At 47.5% G+C, this 18,356-nt stretch overlaps 1 protein-coding gene across 2 annotated transcripts in view; it reads left to right on the top strand.

The window, feature by feature from the left end:
• The window catches only part of LOC309862014 (uncharacterized protein), a 368,153-nt gene extending 362,226 nt beyond the window's left edge, over positions 1-5,927 (top strand). For both annotated transcript variants that reach the window (XR_014310279.1, XR_014310280.1), the window contains one exon: positions 3,599-5,927. The gene's annotated coding sequence lies outside the window, so the exon portion shown is untranslated. The remainder of the gene's footprint in view (positions 1-3,598) is intronic.
• Positions 5,928-18,356: the final 12,429 nt, after the last annotated feature.

Genomic DNA, 18,356 nt, shown 5'->3' with positions numbered 1-18,356 from the left:
GCTCAGCCAGTTGCTATCTGGGAGACCTTGGACAAGTTACTTCAATGCTCTGTGCCTCCTCACCTCACCTCAAAGATGGCCATCACAATAGTATATACCTCATGGGACTATTAGAAGCGAGTAAGACAGTGTGTGTCAGGTGCTGAGCACAGTGCATGGCTCATAGGAAGCATTTCAAAAGCAATAGCTCTCATTATTACTTTTTATTGGTATAAGTTGACCTTATGATCCAAGTCCACCTTGATTTTCATACCTGTAAAGTGTGAATGCATGAATGTGGCAAGACTAAGGGTTTTCTACAAAATTTTCTAGAAAAATCATTGGTTTCCTGAATGATCAAGAACATTTAAGGAGCACCTGGGTGGCTCCATTGGTTAAGCATCTGACTCTTTTTTTTTTTTTTTAAGATTTTATTTATTTATTTGACAGAGATCACAAGTAGGCAGAGAGGCAGGTGGGGGGGGTGGGGCAAGGCCGGATCCCAGGACCCCGGGATTGCGACCCCAGCCGAAGGCTGAGGCTTTAACCCACTGAGCCACCCAGGTGCCCCAAGCATCCGACTCTTGATCTGAATTCAGGTCTTGATCTCAGGATCATGAGTTTAGGCCCCCTGCATTGGACTCCACATTGGGTGTGGAACCTACTTAAAAAAAAAAAAAGCCATTTTAAAAGAGCAGTGTGAGAAGCTACAGGAGAAACATTGCAGAGGGCCCAGAGAAAGGCAGACTTCTCAAATGAGAATGAACATTCCTAGATGTTGGGAGATAAACCAGAAAGAACAAGAGTATGATGAAAATGTGCCTATGTGGTTAGCATCAGATAAGATGAATGATCTCTGTTTCCCAAGTACAAACACAGACTGTGTGGGGAAACAGCCACTGGAAGAGCCATCAGAACTAAAATTAGATAGTAGTCAACAGTCTGGCCACCAGAGGAGGCATTTACTGTAATAAATTAAAACCGTAGTCCTCATTTTAAAATAAGTAGAGATGCTCCAAGAACAGATTGCAGAGCACGTGAATAGGCCTGTGAGTCTGACAAAATGGCTGAAGTACAGGCAGAAACTGAAGGACAAGGAAGTAAAATCGGCACATGTTGGTCCACAAGTGAAGGCTGGAGGACAGCTGAGCAAAGAGTCTGGACCTGTGCTGTCCGGAGGGGCGGCCTCCAGCACAGGCGGCTCTTGAGCCCTTGAAATGTAGCTGGTGGAAATTGAGAAGTATGATGAGTGTAAAAATACACAAGATCTCAAAGACTAAGTACCAAAAATGAAAGAACATAAGATATATTAACAATCTAAAAAATATTGATCACACATTAAAATGATAATGGTTCAGATGCTAAGTTAAGCAAACTATACTAAAATTAATTTTACTGTTTCTTTTTCTTTTTAAATGTGGCTTCTATAAATGTAAAATGTAAAATCACACACGTGGCTCGTACTTGTGACTTGCTTTATGATTTTATTGGATTGTCGTGGTCTGGATAGCCCTATATTCCATGTGCCTCCACATTTTACACTGGCAATAACCATGACTGGGAGCAAGTTGTTTAACAAGTCAAAGCTTTAGTTTCAGTAATTTCAGTAAAAGAAGTATTATGAGAATTAAAGGGGTAATTTGTTTAATTTTTTAAAAGTTTTTACTTAATGATGATTCACAGACCTATACCTCTGGGGCAAATAATATATGTTAACTAAAAAAAAAGGTTTTATTTAAATTCCAGGGTAGTCAACATACAGGGCAATAATATTAGTTTCAGGTGTACGACATAGGATTTGGCACTTCCATACATGACTGTGCTCATCACAACAGGTGCCCTCCTTAATCCCCATCACCTTTTTCGCCCATCCCCCCACCTACCTTCCCTCTGGTTACTATTAGTTTATTCTCTATAGTTGAAAGTCTGTTTCTTGGTTTGCCTCTCTACTTTTCCTCTAAAGGGGGTGATTTAGCAGAGTACTTTGCGTATAGTAGGTATTCAGCATATGTAAGCTGTTTTTTGTTGTTGTTCTTGTTTAATTCCAAGATGCTGAGAGTTTACTATATGTCAGGATCTTTATGTATTTAAGGCAGTATTTGAGGATGCCTTCCCAGTCCACCAAATGGGAAAGGAACATCTACCCACCTTTAAGAGCAGCGGTTTTGGGGTGGGGGCTGTTTTGCTTCCCAGGGCTATCTGGTAATGTCTGAGACACGTTTGCTCATCAAACCCTGGAGGAATGAAGCTGCTCCAGGTATCTAGAGGACAAAGGCCAAGGCTAACGCTAAACATCCTACAGCTTACAGCACGCACCCCCCCACCCTACCCCCCATGGCTGCTGCCCCATCACAGAATATCAGTAGTGTCCCAGGTGAGCAGCCCTGAGTTAAATAGAGGCTTTTGGTCATTTACAGGCTTTGATAAATAATCAAACTTCAGAAATGTGTGGCTCAAGAAGAACTACAGATGTCATCCAGGTGCTTTGGGGACCACGCCCAGCAACAGTCTCACCACTCAGGAAGTTATTAGAAACTCACCTTCTTGGGCCCCCTTCCTCACTGAATCAAATAAGGGTGAGCTGAGAAATCTACGGTTTAACAAGCGAGCCCTCCAGGTGGCTGTAATAATACACTCTCAAGTCTGAAAAGCCTGCTGAGCTGACCGTGTCCCCTGCTTACCTCCTCCTGCATGTTCCGCGCCTGAGCAGCAGGTGGCAGCAGACCCGACATCTGGATCGGACGGCCCGCTATAAGCAGAGAGACCCTGCGCGCTCGCTTGGGATCAGCTGTGTCAGCCCGCAGCTGCGCGCGGCCTCACACTCTAATGTCCGCTTTCTAACCTTCGGGAAGTTCGGGAGAAAACATCGTTCGAATTCGTTCAGAGTCCCTCCTTAGCCGCACAGTGCTAACAGGGCTTTGAAATTGTTCCGTTCTAATTTCTATGAAGCATATTCTCCAATAGAGAACTCGGGGAATAACCCGGTTTGGATTATTCTTTTCAGACTTCGCACCCTACAAAATCCCAGACCATGAGAATCAGTGGTTTCTGCTGTCCCTGAGCACCTTTGGGCCGAGCACTTGACATCGCACACCTGAATGACTCTTTGGCCCCTCATCTACATGTGCACCCGAGCTAGTGGATTGAACCACGCAGGTTTCCCCGGATCCTTTGTGAGGCAGATAGAGTTCAAATAAGTTCGGCAATCCTCGTAATGGTTTAGAGCGAATGTATTACCGTTCGGGTAGTTTTCCATGTCAGCCACAAGGGGGCACCCTCCACCCTGCCATGGGCGTCCTCGGGGCCAAGTAAAGACCCTGAATGGGAAGGTGGCTTGACCTGTTAGATAGTGAAGGCGTGGGGAGCGAACGGTTACTTTTTTGGTAAAGTGGTTCAGTGGTGTGACTTTTGAGTTGGACTTCCGCCCTGGACTTTGAGGCCAGATTCCTCAAGGTATGGCCCCCAGTCTGGCAGCATCAGCATCACCTGGGAGCTGTTAGGCAAGCAAGTTACTGGACCCCAGCCCGGACCAGCTGAATCAGAAGCTCTGGGGGCGGGACCCGATGATGATTTTTGTTTTAACAAGCGTCTTCCCTCTTATCCCCCGTCTCCACCCCAGGTGACTGCGGTGCTGGCTCAAGCGTGAGAACCACTGCTTTCTAGTCCAGAGAATCTTCCAGGGTATTAGCTGGGATGCAAAACCACGTTGCTATCTGATCTCGTCACGCTTCTGCCAAGAGGAAATCTAAGAGCCCAGGTTCTTGATGCCTGACATCTTCTTCAGGTCACTTACCTGAGAACACTTGAGGACACCGAGGTCTGTCTGTCTGTGTGTATGTGTGCAGTCCCTGGACTCTGAGAGAGAGAAAGGAGAGCTAAGTGAAGTGTCAGTCCTTATGAGCTTCCACTCACCTGTAGAATGGGGGATCGCCAAAGCAAAGACCAAGAGAACCAAAGACCAAGAGGGCTGGTGGTTCTAACTGGTTGTGGGAACAGAATGGAAGTGCACACCTTACAGAACTCCCCCCGCCATCCTTCCTTGCTTTTCCATTCTCTCACACCCAGCTGCTGCTACAGCCCCCTCCTTTTCCTTCCTGCTCACTGCCCACTGTGGGTTTACCCTAGTTTTTTCTTTTATTGCTCCTAACCTCCCCCATCTCTTGTCCTATTCCCCCCACCCCATTCTGGTTTTGTTTTAGGTCACAGAAGTCCAGGGGGGTAGATTCAGCAAGGACAGAGACCCCCAAAGGCAGGGAGAAAGGAGAGAACAGAGTGGACAAGGACAGATTTCTGTTCAGGATAAAGACTGAGAACACCCAAGTGCACTTGGCCATCATTGCTCCTGTCCCTGTGCAGGGCAAGCCTAGGGAAGGGAAACGGCGCTGCAGGCTGCGGAGGGTGGCAGAAGCTTCTGAGGGCCATTGGACTTGAGCTAAGCCTTGGAAGGTGAGGGGACTCCAGGTGAGCAGAGGGGAGGGAGGGGCCCTTGCAGCCCAAAGCAGGAAGGAGTGTGAGGGGCCATGGCAGCCTGTGGGGGCTGGAGGATATGATGCAGAGTCGTGGGAAGTGAGGCTGGATGGGTCCCCAGATGGAGGAGGTAACAGATGAAGTTGGAGTTGTTTCCTGAGCAGAGAACCGTGTGGAAGAATGAATTCTATCGGTACCAAGAAGGCATCCTGTCCTGCAGGAGTCACGATGGAAAGGCGTGTGGTGTGAAGCAGGTCAGGTATGAAGCAGTCGAGCTGGGAGGGGCCCACTCTAATGTGGGGAATCACTGGGCAGTCAGAACACAGAACTCTGGACTTCTTTCTCTTAATGTAAAGTTTCTCCATTTTTTAGAAGAGGCTAGGTTTTTAAAAATTGAGGTATAATTGACACCCTGTTATGTTGGTTTCAGGTGTACAACATGGTGATTTGATGAGTGTATCCATGATGCTGTGTTCCCCACGAGTTAGCTCCCATCTGTCCCCAAACAGTGCTGTTACTGTTCCACTGACTATATTCCCTGTGCTGTATCTTCCATCCCCGTGGCTTATTTATTCTGTAATTGGAAGCCTGAACTTCCCACTCCCCGTCACTCGTCTTCCTCACCAACCCCAGCCTCTTAACCTCTGGCAACTGTCAGTCTTTTCTCTGTATTATGGGTCTACTTCTGCTCGTTTTCATTGGTGTCATTCATTTGCTTCGATTTTTAGATTCCACATATATGTGCAATCACATGGTATTTGTTTTTCTCTCTCTGACTTATTTCACTTAGTGTAATTCCCTCTAGGTCCATCTGTGTGGTTGCAAATGGCAAGATCTTATATATTTTTATGGCTGAGCAATATTCCACGGTTTATACATCATATCTTCTTTATCCATTGCATCCACTGATGAACATTTGGTTTGCGTCCATATCTTGACTATTGTGAATAATGCTGCAGTTAAAAAGGGCACATATACCTTTTCAAATTAGTGTTTTCATTTTCTTTGAGTGAATACCCAGTAGTGGAATTACTGGATAACGTAGTATTTCTATTTTTAACTTTTTAAGGACTTCCATACTGTTTTTCACAGTGGCTACCCCAGTTTACATTACCACCAAGGATACACAGGATTCATTTTTCTCCACATCCTCACCAATGCATACTTCTTATCTTTTTGATGCTAGCTGTTCTGACTGGTAGGAGGTGATAACTCATTGTGGCTCTGATTTGCATTTTTCTGTTGATGAGTGATGTTGAGCACCTTTCCATGGACCTGTTGACCATCTGTAGGACTTCTTAACCTCGCATATTTTTTTTTTTTAAGATTTCATTTACACATTTGACAGGGAAAGAGAGCACAAACACACAAGCAGGGAGAGTGGCAGAGGGAGAGGGAGAAGCAGGCTCCCTAGTGAGCAAGGAGCCCTCCCAGCCCTATCCCAGGACCCCAAGGACTCTGGTATCATGACCTGTACCCAAGGCAGACACCCAACCTACTGACCAACCCAGGCACCCCCCTCTGCCTATTTTTAATTAGAGTATTTGTTTCTTCATCTTAAAATATGATAGCGAATTAAAAATTTTAAATTCTGGGCCTCTGGTTGTCAGTTCTGACCTGGATTTTTTTTTAACTTAAAGAGTTTTTTAAAAAGTTTTTATATATTTTTAATACATATTTTTAAAAGTTTATAATTTTTTTAAAAAAGTTTTTATATATCTATTCATGTAATCTCTATACCCAATGTGGGGATCAAACTCACGACCCCCAGGTCAAGAGTCTCAAGCTCTTTCAACTGAGCCAGCCAGGCACCCCTCTGACTTGGATTTTTTTTTTTTTTTTTCTGGCCTGGGAATTTGTACCATACTCTGAAAATACTAAAGCTAGTATATCTTCTTAGTTTTCTCCCTCATTCTTTTCTATTAAATCCACATATTATGGACAACAAAAAAATAAGTATGATGTTCACTAAACATCAACAGTACACTTTTAAATGCTTGCCTTGGATTACCCCATTTAATCCTCACACAGCCCTGTAAGATTAGCTACTTCTGTCTTAAAGATGGGAGCACTAAGGCTCAGAGGTTACACAGTAAGTAGGGAAGCCAGGACTCCAGCCCAGGTGGTCACATTCCTGACTCAGGCCTTCAGTCTCTGTATAATATCCTTTCCTGTAGAGTTCAGTTACTGTATTTCAGTCATGGCTTTCCCCTTCCAAGTGTGAATGATATTTGTGAGGTTGCATTTTACTTTCTTGTGTTAAAATATTGGTGTGCTTTTTCCTTGCCCATGCCTCGGTGTGGAATGTGGGTCTGTTCTGGTTGGTTCAACAAATATTTACAGAGTACTCATCACATGCCATGTAGCATGTTGGCCCCAGTCATTCACAATCATAAAACCATTTTTATTTTATTTATTTTTTATTTTACTTATTTTATAATTAAGCTCTACGCCCCACTGTGGGGCTGGAATTCAGGACCCACCCTGAGGTCCAGAGTCATGTGCTATACCTCTTGAGCCAGCCAGGCGCCCCATGAGACTGTTTTAATAGGAAATGCTGACAGAAGCCCCAAAATCTCAACATACTGTGGGATGTCATGTTGGACTAAAGGCATCCCCAGGATGTGGTGAGGTCACACACTGGAGTCCTGCATGTCGGGGGAGGGGTCGGTCAGGGATGACTTCCTGTGAGAAATGTCACAGCAGCTGAGTGTCTGAGAACCACAAGGAGCAACGAGGTTCAATGGACCCGCACTGGAAGAGCCAGTGCAGGGTGTAGGGAAGACCAGGAGAGTTGTGGCCAGGCATCAGGATGAGTTGAGAACCTCAGTGGTAGATGCACCCAAGAGGGCTGATAGAAAGCTGGTGCTAGAGGAGGCAGGGTTGGTGGGCTAAGGGACAGACCCCACAGAGAGAATAGAGACTGGTTTGTGGGTGAATGGATGAGCTAAATCAGTTGAAAGACTGATAGAGGGCATCACGTGAGCTCAGCCTGACACATGGAAGGACTGACCGCCTCTTACTGGTGTGATAGCGTAAGCAGGCTGCTTGACCTCTGCCATCCTCCGATTCCTTATGCAAAGTAGAGTGTCAGTCACACAGTTTGGAGAGTATTGAGTAAGATGCCCCTGGCAGGCCTAGGCCTATGCCTGGTCAGGGCAGTGACTTAGTGTGAGTTACTATCATTGGAGGCATTTATTAAATGTCTGTTGAATGAGTGAAAAACAGCAATGGCTTAACCCTCCCCAGCGATACCAATGGGAGTTGGGAGATGGTGCAGGAACTTAAGCTTGAGACTGGCCCGTGATTCTGCTTGACTTTTGAGGACTGGGAAATAAAGGGTACATTCATTTGAGATGGAGCTACATTTTGGCTTTAGTGTAAAGTCCCAGTGAAGCTATCTAGTCCCCAGAGCAGGAGCCTGCCTCCTCACGCCTATCTGACCACAGATGCTGCAGCTGAATCAGGCGTCACTGGGTGCTGAGGCTGCTGAGGCTGCTGTTCTTCCCCAGAGGGCTTGTCTGCACTCCGCAAAATCTAGCATTCCTGCAGGTTTCGTCATTTTCTCCAGGGGCTCACAGCCAGGCCAGCAGCACGCTTTCCACCGGGCAGCTGCAGCAGCCTGGCGCCTGGCACCGAGGAGCCCATCTGCTGGAAATCTGCATCTGTTCAAGAGACATGACAGCCTCATGGGCTTCTGCGTGTTGGATAGATACAGCTGTTTCCCCGTGTCCCTTGCTCCCAAAGAACACAGAAGGGGACAATGTCCCAGCCAGTTGGGTAGCTCCAGGTGGCCATGTTCACCTTGGGGATTCCCAGGAAAAGAGGGAAAATCTCTAAAATGAATATAGTCACACTGTCCCTATCTGTAGTCCTTTCTGCTTTAGGATCTCAGCAGCTGGAGCCCATGGGAGTTTTTCTCCAAGATTGCAGTGCTGGAAGCTGTGTACCCTGATTTTCAGGTAGTGATGAGGGCCCCAGGAGGAAAGGACATGAAAAGTGCAAGTCTGGCTTATTTTTTCTAAATGAAAGAATTTCTGTGACAGTAGGTCCCACTCTTACCTGTATGCCAGATTCCTCTCTGGAGTGGGAGACACACAGGGCTGCGAGTTCTGGAAGGGTACATATGTGGCCAGACCCAGACACTTGTATCTTTATTAGGACTTCTCACAGTGTGTTCTGTAGATTGCCTGAAGTCAATCACCTGGACTGATCGTTTAAAAATGCAGGTTCTGGAGAGCCTGGGTGGTACAGTTGTTTGAGTGTCCAACTCTTGGTTTCAGCTCCAGTTGTGACCTCAAGGTCATAAGATCAAGCCCCACGACCCACTCTGTGCTCAGCGGGGAGTGCTTGAGATTCTCTCTTCCTCTGCCCTTCCCCTTCCCCCATGCTTGAGCTATCTCTCTCTCTCTCTCTCTCTCTCTAAAATAAATAAATCTTAAAAAAATAAAATAAAAATGCAGGTTCCTTGACCTGGCCCCAGACTCATGAAATCGACAGCTTTAGGATTTTGAGGCTCTAAGTTTTTTTAAATTGAAGTGTAATTGACATTCAACATTGTATTAGTTTCATGATTCCATACTTGTATATATTAGGAAATGATCACAGCAGCAACCCTAATTAATATCTGTCTTCATATGTAGCTACAAAAAGTTTCTTTTCTTTTGATGAGGAGTTTTAAGATTTACTTTCTTGGCATCTTTCAGATTTGCAATAGAGTATTACTAACTATAGTCATGGTGAAGTACATGACATACCGTTACTTATTTTATAACCGGAAGTCTCAGCTTCTTGCCTCTGCTCACCCATTTCACTTGCCCCTCCCCCCACCCCTCTGGCAACCACAAGTCTGTTCTCTATATCTATGAGTTCTGTTTTTTTGTTTTGTTTTGTTTGTTCATTTGTTTTGTTTTGTTTTGTTTTGTTTAGATTCCACATTTAAGTGAGTCCATACTGCATTTGTCTCTCTGTCTGATTTATTTCACCCATCAATAGCTTAATTTTTAACAAGTGACCTAAACCTCAGGTCTTGAACATGTGGACGTTTGAGAAACGCTGCATCAATGATTCTGACACATCATGACACATGCAAAGCCATGCTCTACAACGGTTAAGCTTACATTTCCATCTTGCGGACCCTAGATTTTTTTTCCCCCTGACTCAACCAGACTTCCCTCAGCAACAAAGAGCAGGGTTGGCCAACAGAATACAAAGAAGCAAAGAAAGTAGAAAAGTGATGTAATCCGAAGCCACACTGAGTCTGAGGCTGAGTGATTGTGATGGAAAAACACTAGGGTGCCTCACCTTGACTGTGACAAAGCTTCAGAGGGTGAGATGTCATGTGTGAACCTTCTGAAAACTGTCAACCCTACACAGTTCTTGGGCACATGGGCCAGTTGTAGTTAACAGCTTCCTCCTGGAGAGCAAGAAGCTGCTTCTAGACTTAGTTTGACTCCTTGTGGTAGTCTTGGGGCAGGATGGTGTGAGAGGAGAGATTGGGAGCTTGGATCCCAGAGGTCAGAGGCCTCAGCCCTGGGCTGAGTCTGCAGTGTCTGACCTCAAGGGAGTGGAGGGGTGCAGTCCACGTGTCTGTGTGGTGTGTCAGGGCAGGCTGTACCACCAGCCCCATGGACACTTCACCCTGGTGGCCCCTCTCCTGGTGGTCAGTGAGGGCACTGTGAGTTCCTGAGGGCCCAATGCAGGGCCATTCTCTTGGAACCTAGCCAGCTGGACAATGGGCACTCTGTTCCTGTGTTCGCTAGTACCCAGCCAGTTAAGCCAGAGCTGCCCTTGTGCCCTGCAGGGCAGGCAAATTTAAAAGCTCTCCTTTCAACTTTGACCCCACCTCTCAGAGGCTGAGAAGATGCACTTTGCTCGCTCAAAGCCCAATTTTTCCGTACTCTTTGACCATGATCTCTTCAGGAGGGTCTCTTTTCTTCCTCTGCAGCTACTAATCCCTGCAGGATTTATAGATCTTCAAAATCCCCCCAGGAGCTCTGGGGACAAGAGCCACCCATGTCCACCCAGCAGTATGGACTGGGGGCACTCACAGTGTCTCTCTCTCTCTCTCTCTCACCCCCATAAGAGCCAGAGATCAAATAGCCATCCCAGACGACCAGAAACTGGAGGCATTTTTAAAATTTGTTTTTAGCTTCATTTCATTAAACTTGGTATCATTTCAAATATTGAGACAGCTTAGGGGCGCCTGAGTGGCTCATTGGGTTAAAAATTGAGACAGCTGGGTTGCCTGGGTGGCTCAGTGGGTTGAAGCCTCTGCCTTCGTCTCAGGTCATGATCCCATGGTCCTGGGATCAAGCCCTGCATAGGGCTCTCTGCTCAGCGGGGAGCCTGCTCCCCCCCACCCCCCGCCCCGTTGCCTGCCTCTCTGCCTACTTGTGGTCTCTTTCTGTCAAATAAATGAATGAAAATCTTTAGGAAAAAAATTGAGACAGCTTACCAAATTATATACAGTGTATCTCTGAAAGAGGAATAACAGCAAAGTGAAAGCAAAGGAAGGGAAACCGAAGAAACCAGGTAGAAGTTTTTGTATGAATTCCCTGGTATACTTACTAAAGACAGCACACAGATTTGGTTCTGAGCTTTTTAGCAAGCAAAGAAGTGATCAGTTCTAAACATACCTAAATAGCCTCCATTCTACCTTCTGCTTTATTAAAAAAAATGTTGACTATTTATGGAGCATCTTGGTGCCAGACACTGCCCTAGGCCCTGAATATAGAGCCATATGAACAAAATTAAGTCCCTGTCTTCAAGGGCCTTATTGCTCCACTTGAGGGAAATAAACAATATACTAGTAAACACAAATGTGACAGTATGTCAGGTGATAATAAATGCTAAAAAAAAAAGGGAAACCGTGTGTAGGGATATAGAGCCCAGGAGAGGGTACAGCCATTTCAGACCAACTGGTAGGGGATGTCCTCTAGGGAGTAACACGAGCCACCTGAAGGGTGAAGAAGTAAGTTGCGTGGATGTGGGGAAGTGCGTTTGGGGCACAGAGGGCTACGTGTGCAAAGACCGCAAAGCAGGAGGGCAGTTGTTATGTCTGAGAAACTTCCAGGACATCAGTGGGGCTCAGACACAGTGAGGGGCACGGGGGCAGCGGTAGGTGGTGTATCATGCCTTTGGGAATTGTGTGACCCGGCAGACCCTGGGAAGAGGTGAGTTCAGAGGGAGAAAGGCGTCTTCCAGGCCACATGAAAACTCTGACTCTCGCCCGGAGTGAAATGAACAGCATGTTGAGTAGAGAGCTGATAGGCTTTCAAAAGATCACTCTGGCTGTTGTGTGAAAAATGGGCTGTAGAGGGTATTGACTAGCCAACTAGGGCAGGCCACAACAACATACCACAGACCGGGTGGCTGAAGCAACAGGAGTAGATTTTTGCACCATTCTGGAAGTCTGAGATCAAGATGTCAGGAGGTGTGTTTTTTTTCTGAGTCCCTCTGCATGTGTCCTCGCGTGGTCTCTGTGTGTCCAAATTTTTTCTTCCTGTTGAGGAACTCAGTTAGATTGGAGCAGGGGCCACCCTAAAGCCTTGTGTTAACTTAAGCTCCTCTCTCAGGGCCCTATCTCCAAATACAGTCCTGTTCTGAGGTCCTGGGGTCCGAGCTTCAACACGTGAATTTGGGAAGAGAACAGTTCAGCCCATAGTGGGGGAAGGGTACAAGCAGGAAGACCTGTTTGGAAGCTAGCTAGAGCCTCCAGTGGTGTGGAGCAGACTGATGGGTATGTATATGAGAGTGAGACGTGCTCCGATTCTGCAAATAGCTTCAAGGTACAATAGGGTTCTTTGGTAAAGGCTGTGAGGAAAGAGCAGATTCAAAGATGACTGCAGCTGCGGGGGGGCTTGGGCAACTGGAAGCCTGGGGTTGGCAAAGCTATGAGGAACAAGGACAGGGAGAGGCTGAGGTTAAGGAGTTCAGGTTGGTGCATGTTAAGTCTGAAGCATCCAACTTGTCCTTTTCTAGGGTGGCAACAGAAAATTCAGAATTCTTGCTCTTTTGCGGTCTTTGCACACGCAGCCCTCTGTGCCCCAATGCCATTCTGATCTTCTGTCTCAAGTCTCTATGTCAAGACCACACAGTCTCTAGAGGCCTTGCCCCATGCCGCTGAGGAGTCCCTTTTCTTCCAGGCCCCTGATCCATTGACCTGATGGCCTCTACCCATAAATGTCTCTCTGTTCTCCCTCAGACCACTTTTCCTTTCACATGAGATGGATGATCACTCGCAGATCCATCTGCTCATGACATTTCCCATGTGCTTCCCTTCCATTCAAGACCATTCTTGAATGTGTCTGTAAGGCAGCCAACATTCGTTTTTCCTTTATGTCAGACCAAACTTTGTGTAAACCAAGCTAAGGCTTCTTTGACCTCCTTCAGCTGCTCTTAAGGCCATGTAACACGGCACAGGTGCAGGCCAGCTCAGAGACGTCTGTGCCATGGTGCTAGGTTACCTGGAAGTCTAGACTCTCTGTCCATGCAGCTTGACCCCAAACACACCATTTCCAACAGCAGGACTGCTTCTGGCCCCACCCAGTGTGATGACTTGGTGGACTTGACAGAACCAAGCTCATCAGAGGCACCTGCAGACACCTGATCACTTTGTTCCCAGTGGTCAAGCATTCTGTCTCCACAGGGTCAGCAATGCATCACATTGTTTCTCCGAGGCTATATGCTTGTCTGCCATAGATTACATACCCTTGCTCTAGAATCCCTGGATTGCATCACGATTCTCCCATACGGTCTTTCTGCAATTTGTCTTTTGCTTTACAGGGGGATATTCTGGGATGCCTCTGACCGCTGGACCTCTAAAATCCTCCCAGTGGTGTAGCTGGTCCCTGAATCTTGAAAACATTCTTACCCCATCCTGCGGGCTGCACTCCTCTTACCGAGGCTTCCAGTGTTTGGCTACCTCTTCCTCGTCCTGTCTGATCAGCCTGCTGCCCTCAGCCTGATGGGTCCATGTGATCTTCTGGGGGGTGTCCCGGGGACCCAGCTGTCTGCAGTGTATGTGACAGAAGTTGAGAGAGTAAAGGAGCCTGGCAGCAGAACTATCATTGTGGTCAGTTTCATGATAATGGCAACTGTTTCTGATCCTCTTTTCTGATGAGAATAAAACACAAGTTCAGCTCAGCAGGAGCCATCTGCTGTGTACCTTAGGCCTTACTGATACTGGGTAATGCACATGGCCCCTCCAGCCAGCCACTGGGCCAGGGCTCCTACTTGGGTGAGCTACAGTCCTGCTCCTGAGCCAGTTGGTCTCCTTTTACCGGCTCTCAGAGTGAAGGACTGTGTTCCCTATGGGCCATCACTTTCTCTGGGACTCTGAGTGCCGTTGGCGTTGTTGTCAGTAGTGGTGGACAAATTTCCCAAAACTTAGTGGCTTAAAACAACAAATAAACATTATGTCTCACTGTCTGTGGGTCCGGTTGGAAGTGGCTTGGCTGGATGCTTCTGGCTTAGGGACTCTCGTGAGCTTGCCGTCAAGGTGTCAGCCAGGGGTTGTATCAACTGAAGCCTTGATGAGGGTTGGAGGCCATGCTTCCAAGAAGGCTCACTCACACAGCTGGCCCTTGGTGCTGGCTGGGATGCCTCCATTCTCCTTCACGTGGCCTCTCATCCTCCAGTACCTTTCTTCCCCATGTGGCTTCTCCTGGAGACCGTCTGAACCTCTTTACATGGAGGCTGGACTCTGGGAGGGAAAGGCTAGCCTCAGAAAGCCCAAGTCATAAGCCAGTCTACTCAGGAAAGTGACATCCCATCAATTCTGCCATGTTCTCCATGGTAGAAGTGAGCCCATAAGTCCAATCTATACTCAGTGGGAAGGGATCCCATAGGAAGAGGAGTACCAGGAGGCACAGGGCCATGTTGGAGGCTGTCTGCCATAGGAACCCTAAAGCAGCTTTGCCTCCACCCCTGGGTTCCTTCAGACATGAAATTCCATGTCCCAAGAAAGCATCTCTAAGTCAAAGTATTTTTGAGTCCTCCATTCTTGCCCCTTGATTAAGAACCCTCAAATCTAATCCCCGAGGTCCTTCTCTAGCAGCAGGTGATAATTGCTAGCTGATTCATACAGCTCTCTTTGTAGAGTTACTGATGAAGCCCAGTGTATCCTGGAGTTTCACCTTAGTTGTTAGAAAGTCAGAGCAGCTGCTTGAGGGTTTTCGGGGAGAGGCCTCTGCAGCACCCTCCGGCCCTGCAGGGGCACCACGTGGGGGAGGGAGGCATCCCGCTGGAGGTGAACAACCCCAGAGCATCCATCCATCTCCATCCCACATTTCAGGACCAAGGTTTTCCAGCCATGGCTTTGACCTCAGCCTCACAACCAGTCTGAGCTGAACTTGTGCAAGTCTCTGCAGCTCAGAAGCTCCCAACAATGGAGTTCTGCTTGGGTTCCTCAGCTCTGTTAGCTTTTCCCTTGCAGGAAATAAGAGCCTCTTTGTCAGCTCCCAGCTAAGCCCTCTGGCTGTCATACTTAGCCTTTAACTGTTTGTTTAACTGTTTGTTAATGACCCTCAGTTTCTCCCTCTTGGCCAAGCTTCAAGACAGTTTAGCAAGAACCAACAAACTCTGGTGCCCTTGTAGACAGCACCCAAACTGCTCCCCAATATTGTTCAGAAGCCTGCTTCTTCCCATCTTCAGACTGCTTCCTTCCACTGGGACGCTTGCCCAGGTCCCCACCAGTGACACTGCAAAGAGGTGGCCACCTGCACCAGGGACTCTGGACCCCAGAGTATCCCTACTCAGGATAGTGTCCTGAGTGAGGCAGCCCCCCATCTTTCTGCCCACTTTCTCCAACCAGTCCTGTGCTCATTTGGATTCTCTGGGAAGCAGATGCCAAGATGTGATGAAGTTCACAAAATTTATTTGGGACAAGGGGAGGGAGCAGAATTGGGCAGGGCAAGCCTTCAGACTGTCCTGTCGGTCGGAGATCTGTTCAAAGAGAGCTAGGGAAGGAAGATGGTCATGAAGAGTCTCTGACCACAGAGCGGTTCTAAGAAAGTTTCAGCTGGCTGGTGGAGAGTTCTTGAACCAGAGTCAGAGGCTTCATGCCGAGGACCCCACTGTGCACAGTCCTGGTTCGGAGCAGTTCTAGAAAGCACTTGTCTGGGCACAGATATATGGAGGGGCTAGGGGGCTGTTGATCAACCACACGCCATCCCCTCCCCTGCTTCGTACAGTAGCATGATTGCTGAGCAGTCTTTTCCTAGTCTCCTAGTCTGAGGCTGCCCTGACTGCTAAGAACTCTGGTTGACTGAGCCCATCGAGAATGTGTAAATGCCCCAAATCTCCAAGTATCCGAATTGGAGGCCCCCTTTTGGCCTAGAAGCCCAGCTCTATACCTGTCCTGGGCTGCCCTCACCCTCCCCACCCTCCCCACTCCCACTCTCCTCTCTGGCCCTGGGTGCAGGCTGGTCTCAGGGATGCAAAGTAGCAAGACACGGAATTGTGACTTGTACTGACAGTGACAGGATCTCAGCTGTGTTCCCACCCTGACTTTGTGGACTGAACTTCTAACCATGGGAGCCATTCCTCAACCCCAAACACAGTCTTTTCCAGGCTTCGCCTTTTAGACTACACTCCTCACCCCATCCCTGTCCCACCCTCATTTCCTAAGAATGAAATGATTAACTCTCAAGTGCTTCCATAGGAACTCATTTTCCAGGCCTTTCCTCAATCCCAGGAAATATCCTCAATCTTGGGCAGGAGGATTTCACTGGCCGTGCATGACGGGGTGGGGACGGTGAGGAGGAGTGGTTAAGTGGGCACATGGAAAGCCCTGATCATGATAAAAATGGAATATTGTATAATAGACTACTGTTCTTTGTCAGGAGAATGTGAGCATTTCTTTCTTTCTTTTTTTATGACCAATCTCCAGGTATTTGAGGAAGAGAACTTTGTGTCTTTGAGGCACGAAAATCAACCCTTAATATCATGCAGTGGGTGGGCTAGGAAAAGGAAAAAATCAGGCACTGTTTACATCCTCTAGGGTGCCTCCAGCAGGTGTTGGGAACAGAGGAGGACAACAGGCCCAGCTCACTCTCCTTAGGCACTTTCCCGTTGTTGCCTCTTCACGGTGAAAACTATCCCAGCCCAAACCTCTGGAGGAAAGCTTCACTTGCCCTGCAGCCTTGCAGGACAGAACACCTTGTTCCTCCCGGAGAGCAGGTTGCTGTGACCGTTCTCTTCCACAGTCAGGCTCGTGGCCTGCCCTTGTTTCTAGCAGCAGGACAAAGAATCAAAGCTGAATGACCTAGGCTGGGGGTTGGCTTTTGAGCAGGGATTCTTCACGAACCTTGCAAGGGGGTAAGGGTAGGGAATGTGGGTCCCAAGGGGACTGAGCTCAAAGTGGAGCCATCTCTGGATGGCAAGGGGGATGCAAGCACCACACTCCACCAGGTGCCCCAGACAGACCTGGAGCTGGCTGCCAAGCATCACTGCGCCTTGGCTTCTGAAACTGGTTAATAGATAGATGATAGGTAGATAGATAGATAGATAGATGATAGAAAGAACCTCCTTCATATCTTTATTTTGAGGTTTAAGGGGAGTAAGGTATACAGAGTGCCCAGGCCAGGCCTGGCACTGGAATGTCTTACTAAATGAAAGCTGCCAGAAGTGTGGGTGTTTCTATAATAGATATTGTAGCAGTAATCGACTTCCAAAACTCAGATGTGTCTGAAATGTCCCATTACTTGGTTATTTTTGTAAAAAATCAAAAGAAACCCAACTCTAATCCCCCATTCCATCAGGCTTTCAGGAAAGTCAGTTTTGATTATTTCTCCCGTTCCTCCGTTCCCAGGTTTCACACAGTGCCCACACACTAGGGACACCACTATAGGTGAGACAGTGAATGGAGGCTTGGGCCTCATCCAGGCTCAGGTGAGCACCTGTGACCTGCTGACCTTGCACTTCCGTGCCTCCCAGGGTGCAGGAGTCTAAGCCTCCACACCTGGGGCCTGCATCCCTTAGCCCACCACGAAGTTCTCTCCCCTCCCTCCTTCCATGTTCCGGGTCTCTGTGATCCCAGGGATCAGCAAGAGAATATCTCTAAGGCCCCATCACTCACCAATATGCAGATCTCCCTCTGCTGAAGAAAATCCTGCTTGTTTCCCTAAAGTCAGACCTAAGCACCCCTTCCACTGGGTCTTCAACTTGGTAAGAGATTCATTAAAAAGAAAAGGACAGGTTGGCTTTGGACAGCTTCTGCTTTTATCTTTTTAAAGATATCTATATGTCTATATCCATCTATCTATCTATCTGAGAGGGAGAAGGGGAACATGAGAAGAGTTGGGGCAGAGGGATAGGGAAAGAGAGCCTCTCCAGTCGAGTCCCCACTGAGCACAGAGCCCCAGTGCCCAAGATCATGACCTGAGCCAAAATCAAGAGTCAGATGCCTAACTGAGGCACCCGGGCCCTCCTGGACAGCTTTTAGCTCCGTGCCACAAACCTTCCACAGCTGGGAGATGGGGTGGAGGGGGAGTTGTAAGAGAGTGAAATTTATATTCATATTTATTTACTTGTTCAAGAAATGTCTTCTTGGTGTCAGGTGCCACTCTAGTCCCTCAGATTCATTGGTGAACAAGTTTTCTCTCTCCAGAGGCTCCCAACCTCATGTGTGTGTGTATGGGGGGGGATTCAGATCACAAGTGCATAAATACACAGAGAAGGTGATTTTGCCTAGTGTTAAAATGCCAGAAAGAGAATAAATCAAAATAATAGGACAGAGAATAGAGCAGGGGAGTTCACATTTGGTTAGGTGTTTGAAGAAGGATTCTTCCTGGAGGTGATGGCTGAATTGAGCATCACATGCTAGGAAGCCAGCCAGCTGAAGATGTGGGTGGCAGTGGTTCAGGGGAAGGGAACACCTTGCAGCAGAAAGGAGCTTGGCCTGTTAC

This window comes from Mustela nivalis (genome assembly GCF_964662115.1).
Source record: "Mustela nivalis genome assembly, chromosome: 3".
Lineage (NCBI taxonomy): Eukaryota > Metazoa > Chordata > Mammalia > Carnivora > Mustelidae > Mustela > Mustela nivalis.
The sequence above is the reverse complement of the archived record's forward strand: the minus strand, read 5'-3'. Positions and strand labels throughout refer to the sequence as shown.